Source organism: Salvelinus sp. IW2-2015, linkage group LG9, assembly GCF_002910315.2.
Source record: "Salvelinus sp. IW2-2015 linkage group LG9, ASM291031v2, whole genome shotgun sequence".
Taxonomy (NCBI): domain Eukaryota; kingdom Metazoa; phylum Chordata; class Actinopteri; order Salmoniformes; family Salmonidae; genus Salvelinus; species Salvelinus sp. IW2-2015.
Window position 1 is genome coordinate 29,537,314 of NC_036849.1, and position 8,064 is coordinate 29,545,377.

The following is an 8,064-nucleotide window of genomic DNA, read 5'->3' on the forward strand; positions in this document are numbered from 1 at the left end:
GTGGCATCAGGAAGTGATCTACTAGAACCACATCAGAGGAGGCTGGTGTGAGGAGCTATAGGAGGACGAGCTTCTAGCCATTCCAATGAGCTTGTCCTTCTATAGTTCGTCCCACCAGCCTCCTCTGGACCACATATTGTTTTGTGACATGTTGACCTCTCACCATTACAATAACAGGGGAGGTTAGCATATTTTGGGGGAGTATGATATTTATGCCTCTGTAACTTTCTCATTCATCATTATTTACGATTCGTTCAGGATTATCCGTAATCATGGTAGCATCCACATTAATGTAGAAGTGTTTAGAAACATATTCTATTCTTATTTCCAATAAAAGTGACTCCAAAATGACACCATACATTATTTACCCTTAATTTCTATTGGGCACAAAATAATCTAAAACACAACCAAAACCAACAGCAAATGCATCCAACAAGTTTGTAGAGTCACAAGCTTGATGTAATCATAGCGTGCTAGGAATATGGAACCAAATACTAAACTTTTGACTACTTTAATACACATAAGTGAGTTTGCCCCAATGCGTTTGGTCCCCTAAAATGGGAGGACTGTAAAGTGTTGTAACTTCTAAACGGTTCACTCGATCTGGATGAAAATACCCTCAGACTAAACCRGAAAGTCTGCACTTTAAATCAAATCAAAAGTGCTGGAGTACAGATCCAAAACAACCAAAAATATGTCACTCACTGTCCCAATACTTTAGGAGCGTATTATCTGTTTTCACACTCATGCCTGCTTCATGTGCTAACACAGCCATCTTCATGCATCGCCATCTAGCCATGAGCCACCATCATGAATCTCACTGTATGTGGCTAGTGGCTACAGTTTAGAGCCTGCTGTAGACTAAAAGTTCAAATTGCAGAGACAGATTAATGATCTAATGTAAGGTGCATGTTTTACAAAAAGCTTTCCTAAAAAACTTTATGGAAGTGACATTTCCTGTCCCAATCACAGCCCCTATGCTGAAAAYCATTCAAATATGCCCTCGATTGGGCCTACATCAACAAAATACTTAATTGCACAGAAACAAATTGTTCATAACCCCATGTTGCTCCTCAGGGTTAGGGGAGGGACACAGTTGAACTACTATCACATTTAATTGAGACAAAAACATTTTACATTTTCATCAAGAGCTTGGTAGGGTTGTGGGAAAGTTCATTTGACTACAAATGTCTTCATTGGCTCATTAAACTCTCTGAATTCCTCTCTAATTATCCAAGTCCAAGATCTAGCAGCAGGCAGGCAGTATTTACTGTTTGTCAAAGTAGTAACTTCAAACATGTTCTCACTGTCTTACTCAGTGTGAAAAGCTGTGGTAGCAAGCATCTAACATTTCTTGACCTTAAACTTATTAGCTTCCCTCCTTGTCTACAGGGCTGCCTCATTTAAATACATCACCAACAATTTTCTTTGCAAACGCTATGTTCTATCCAGGGCCGGCGCCAGAAAAAATCAGTTGGACGGTACCTTTGATTTCCATAGGCAGGCACGTTTGTCCCGGGACCTCCTATGTGTGAACGTGAACAAGCTTGTGAGTTTCAAGTTTATCCTACCATTTCTACCGATCTGCATGCCAGTTATTATTTAATTGTTTAATTTCAAATAAAACATTTTTGCTTCTCAAAATCATTGTCATGTGTCATGCTGGTATAAAGGATTTGGAGAAAGGCGCAGGAATACATAATAGGGTTTTTTAATWCATCCATAACACTTATACAAAACACTGGGATGTACCCAAACAAAAGAGCAAGGATAAACCTCGTAGAACAACACGGGACGAGACCCGTAATACACGCAGCACAAAAAAACACCGCACCAGCACTGAAGCTGAAACACCGCATAGGTACTCACACGACCAACGGACATGAGAACAATACCGACAAGGACAATGGGGAACAGAGGGCACATATATAACATACTAACCCCCCCCCCCCCCCTCCGACGCGCTGCACTACACCGGCCTCGGGGACCGACCACAGGGGCGTGGTGCGGGTCGGTCAGGGCGCTGACGGGGAAAATCCCTGGTCAGTGAAGCGTCCAGGATGTCCACCGCAGGAACCCAGCACCACTCCTCTGGGCCATACCCCTCCCAGTCGATGAGGTACTGGAGACCCCCCCGTCGCCTAGAATCCAGGACCTAACAGACCGAGTATGCCGGACCTGCCTCGATGTCCAGAGGCGGAGGCGGGGCATGACTGGGTCCAGACCAGGCGAGGGGACCCTGGCCTGAAGAGAGACACATGAAAGATCGGTTTAATGCAGTAATCAACAGGGAGTTGTAAACGGTACGTTCTCATTAACCCTGCTCAGGACTTTAAACGGCCCCACAAACCACAGGCTCAGCTTCCGGCAGGGCAGGCAGAGGGGCAGGTTCTGGTTGGAGAGCCAGACCCAGTCGCCTGGGGAGAAAACAGGCGGTCGGCTGGAGACGAGTCTGCTTAGCCTCTGTCTGGCTCGGATGCCTCGGTCTGGCTCGGATGCCAAGGTGCCAGGGCCAGCTGATATTCCAACACGCACTGGAAAGGAGTGATGTTAGTAGAGGAGTGGTGGAGGGAATTCTGCATGTACTCCGCCCAAGGTAGAAAATCTGCCCACTCCCCATTCTAATCCTGACAGTAACACCTCAGGAACCTGCCCACCTCCTGATTGACCCTTTCCACCTACCCATTAGCTTGAGGACGATACCCGGAGGTGAAACTGACCGTGACCCCCAGGCGTTCCATGAATGCCTTTCATACACGTGAGGTGAACAGAGGGCCACGGTCTGACACAATATCCTCCGGTATACCGCAATGCCGGAAGACGTGATTAAAAAGAGGTTTAGCCTCTTCGCTGCCCTGATGTACTCCAGATTGAGGTGGTCCGTCCACACCAGGCAAGGGTATTTGGACCCCTCCAGCCAGTGCCTCCACGCCTTCTTGACTGCCAAGAGTTCCCGGTCCCCTACGTAGTAGTTCCTATGGGCGGGGCTCAGCTGCTTGGAGTAGAAAGCGCAAGGCCGCATCTTTGGAGAAGTTCCGGTGCGCTGGGATAACACTGCCTCGACTCCTACTTCGGAGGCATCCACCTCGACGATGAAGGGAAGTGAGGGGTCGGGATGTGCCAACACAGGAGCAGTGGTGAAACGTGCCTTCAGACCCCTTTCCCCACAATAGAGCAGAGGCCCAGATTCCTCCTTCTCCTGCTCTGCCTCGGGCAAACGTGCCAAGCCTACCTCATTCGGCACTGGCCACGGAGCATGTGTAGCCATGGGCTCCGGATTCCACGCAGGTTTCCTTCGGGATCACAGGAGGTTGTCCAACCAGTTCGCCATGCTGATGAGCTGGTCGAGTGACAGGTTGTCTACACAGGATGCGAACTCCAAGGTGGTCCTAGCTCCCTGGCGTAGTCGGAGTAGACGCTCACCGCCCTTTGCCCTCCCCAGGATGATCAAACACAGAGCGGAAGAGGAGGGTGAAGCGCTTGTAGGACTCAACCTCGGGTCCGCCCATCTCCCAGAGCGCGGCACCCCAGTCCAGAGCCCGTCTGGTCAGTGACGAGATGATGGTGGTAACCCTGTCTCTTCCGGAAACAGCTTCGGCGTAGCGAGTAAGGTACAGGTCGCATTGTATTCCGCGGACCGGCTCCGATGGAACGGAGGTAGGTCGTGGTGTGGGAGCTGGTACCGGAATCGGTGCTGGAGACTGGAGGGACTGCACATTCCACTCCAGGCGCAGGATGGTTGCCAGCTGTCCATTGCGATACAGAGTCTGGAGAGACAGTCCTTGTGGTGCTGTACTGTCCCTACAATGGTCGCCAGCTCGGCCTTTCCTGCTGTCTCCATTTGTCTGGGTTGGTTATTCTGTCACGCTGGTATAAAGGATTTGAAAACAGGCGAAGGAATACATAATAGGGGTTTTTAATACACCCAAAACAAACACGTATACAAACACTGGGATGTACCCAAACAAAAGAGTGACGATAAACCTCATAGAACGATACGGGACGAGACCCCGTAATAACAAAAACACGCAGCACAGAATCTGAACAAACGCATAGGTACTCACACGACCAACGGACATGGGAACAATAACCGACAAGGACAACGGGGAACAGAGGGCACATATACGTATAACATACTAATCAGGGGAAATGGGAACCGGGTGTGGGTTATCAGACAAGACAGTCCGGGGTTGATGATAATGAATCCAGTTCAGTGAAGCCTAGAAGGCCGGTGACGTCAACCTCCGGAACTGGTGAACAGAATGAGCAGCAGTACTGGGGTGATCCGTGACATCATACATACAAATCTGAAGTAAAATGCTAAAAATCTGAAAGTTAAAATTCAACTATGGCGAGAGCACCAGCCTATGGACACATTGATATACTGTGATCCACTGGTGGCTTCGTTGACTTGTGTGAGGTGAAGAAAAAATRGACTGAGAAGCTCAGCATATTAGTGGTGTATGTGATGAGTGAAGACAATCAGAAATCAGACATTGCCAAATGGGCTCTTTCCTACATATGCATTCAGGAGAGAGACGGACCACACAAAACCGTTCATCCTGATGCAACCCAAGACACATTATCTTCACACACTTTTAGACACTTTCACTGATTGCCACAACTCAATCAGCTAGACCTATCTCCACTCGCASTTCGCAAATTGAAGGCTTCCCAAATAGGCATAGGCCTACACACTTATGATTTGAAACAATCCACAGCTATTTCTTCAAAAAGAACCGAATGATCCTCTGTGGCTGAGTCATCCTCGCAGGTGAAGTATTTTGAATGATTTTATTTAGACAGGTGTAATTATATAATTTTGTCGAAACATTACTTTACTTTAGGGCGATCCAGCATCGTAACWGTGCAATGTGCACCTGCCAACATTCCTTTCCTAGTCACAAGAGGCTGAAACCAGAGATCTGTATATAATAATGAAATGCTCATGTCTCCGTCCTAACAATGGAACTCTTTGTCCCAAAGGCGGGAAGGCAAGCGGAAAGCTTAGGTCTGCATATTATTCCCATAGAAACGCATTGGGCTTATTCTAGACAGATTTTGGTGAGAGTGAGCCCTCTTGCTTCGGCCTCTTCCTCTCTGCTGAAACTATTTCACTGGAGAAAGCATCTGAGCGAGCTTAACAGCGCCCCTCTGTCTAACTATATGTAGCAGATGTATTTGATGCTGTCTGGACAGAAATACTATGACATGCCATACTCTTTTGGTCCAGACAGCATCCGATTCATGGTCAAAACATACAGAGACAGAGGACAGCTGTTTAGCTCGCTCAGCTGCTTTAACTGAGGTTGATGTGTCTTTCTCTCGGTCAAATAAATGATCAATATTTCAATATTTTATTTGGACTGGCAAGGAGGTACAGTAGGGCGGCCCCATAACGGTTCCATCTCCTGCTGTCAGCCATAACTGACCGTGTGGGGCGTTAAGGAAGTGGTCATTACTCTACATTTGAAGTAGAGAAACTCCACAGAGAAATAAATAGATTGCTTCTGTCCCCTGATGCCGTGTGCACTCAGCACCTGTATGCCCTGCTGTAACAGTCCTGTCATTGGCACTCAGAACTTATATGCACTGCAGTAACAGCATAGCCACCAGGAGATGTTTGGAGATGGGGGTGCTGCACCAATAATTGCATTTGCAAAGTGGCATACATTTGAGCCTTTTATAAAGGGATTTCATGCAATTCTATGTAATTTACATGATAGAAGACATTAGCAGAATATTTTTTCATACCACACAAATGGCCAAATGCAGCAGGCTACTGTGCAACTCACTATTCAGGTTGGATGCAATTGTGGAACTTAATTTAGTTTTTCTTTGGCCAACTTAAGTTCCAACTGTAATGTTGTGTTTGCCTGTGATATAATGTCCTGCTCGTATTTCCCTATAAACAATGGCTTGACTTGSTTTGATATTACTCTAATAGTGAAGAAACGTTTGTGAAGGTTTGGTGTGGCGTGGCTTTTAGCCTTTCATACTGCAGGCCTATGATATGAAGGCAGTGTGCCCCAGCGCTCCAACTGACCCCAGTTGAGAAAGATTGTTTTAGGCCTACCAAAGTTACTCCTTAACTCCTTACTCCTTAACAACCGCTAAACTGCAGAGCGCCAAATTTAAAAAAAAAAAATACATATATTTATAATCATGAAATCACAAGTGAAATATACCAAAACACAGCTTAGCTTGTTGTTAATCCACCTATCGTGTCAGATTTTGAAAATATGCTTTACAGCGAAAGCAATCCAAGCGTTTGTGAGTTTATCAATCACTAGACAAAACACTAAGAACAGCTAGCCTTAAATTAGCTTGGTCACGAAAGTCAGAAAAGCAATAAAATTAATCGCTTACCTTTGATAATCTTCGGATGTTTGTACTCACGAGACTCCCAGTTACACAATAAATGTTATTTTTGTTCGATAAAGATTAGTTTTATAACCAAAAAACGCCATTTGGTTTGCGCGTAATGTTCAGAAAACCACAGGCTCGTTCCGGTCCTGAAGGGCAGACGAGGGCAGACGAAAATTCCAAAAAGTATCCGTAATGTTCGTAGAAACATGTCAAAGGTTTTTTATAATCAATCCTCAGGTTGTTTTTAACATACATAATCGATAATATTTCAACCGGACGGTAACCTATTCAATACTACAGAGAAAGAAAATGTCGAGCTACATCTGTCGCGCGCATGAACTAATCAAAGGACACCTGACGCGTTTTGAAAYATCTCTCTCATTTTTCAAAATAAAAGCTTGAAACTATGTSTAAAGCCTGGTCACAGCCTGAGGAAGCCATTGGATACCKCTTTAAATGGAGGAGGGGCAGGCAACGGAACAGRGATTTTCCCAAATAAAAGGCACTTCCGGGTTGGATTTCCTCAGGTTTTCGCCTGCAAAATCAGTTCTGTTATACTCACAGACAATATTTTGACAGTTTTGGAACTTTAGAGTGTTTTCTATCCTAATCTGTCAATTATATGCATATTCTAGCATCTGCACCTGAGAAATAGTCAGTTTACCTTGGGAACGTTATTTTTCCAAATATAAAAATTCTGCCCCCTAGCTGAAAGAGGTTAAATTGAACAATATAATGCTTATCTTTATGCATATATTGATTAAAAAAATACAAATTAGCCTCCTTCTGTACATATATCTATATAGCAGATGCAGTAGCCTATCTGACAAGAATAGCGCTCTGTCTGTCTGTCTGTCTGTCTCTCTCTCTCTCTCTCTCTCTCTTCCTTTATATTTATTCTGTAATATTAATATCATAAAGTGGACACCTAAGGCTAAATGCCCTGATGCATTTAGTACTCAAATCTCTGACAGCTGAACCGTGAYGTGGACAGTTATTGTACGTAGGAAAGTAAAAACCAATAAAACAATAGGCTGTAAAGTGTTGCATATGCTACACATCYAAACACAAGGAACAGTGTTTTTGTAATGTGTTCTAGGTTGTTTTTAAGGACATGTAAATGTGGCTAATTTGGCCAATATCCCTTGTTTATTGATAGTGCTGGCTGCGTGGGTGGACGTCCTAATGCAGGGGTGTCAAACTCATGCCATGGAAGGCCTAGTGTCTGCAGGTTTTTGTTCTTTCCTTTCAATTAAGATGTAGATAACCAGGTGAGGGGAGTTCTTAACTACATAATTAGTGACCTTAATTCATCGATCAAGTACATCGATCAAGCTTCTACTTTTAAAAATCCACCTTTCCAGAAATAAGTCTCTCACCGTTGCCGCTTGTTATAGACCCCCCTCAGCCCCCAGCTGTGCCCTGGACACCATATGTGAATTGATTGCGTACTGTCAGGTCACCTAAACTGGGATATGCTTAACACCCCGGCAGACCTAAATCTAAGCTAGATGCCCTCAATCTCACACAAATGATCAAGGTACTCGCGAGTTAGGCCATCATTGTAATAAGAATTTTTTTTTAGCTGACTTGTCTATTTAAATAAAGGTTAAATAACTATATAAATAGTAAAGGTTTACGTAGCTCAATATATTGAGTATATAATATCCCTTATAGGTATATATATTAATCAAC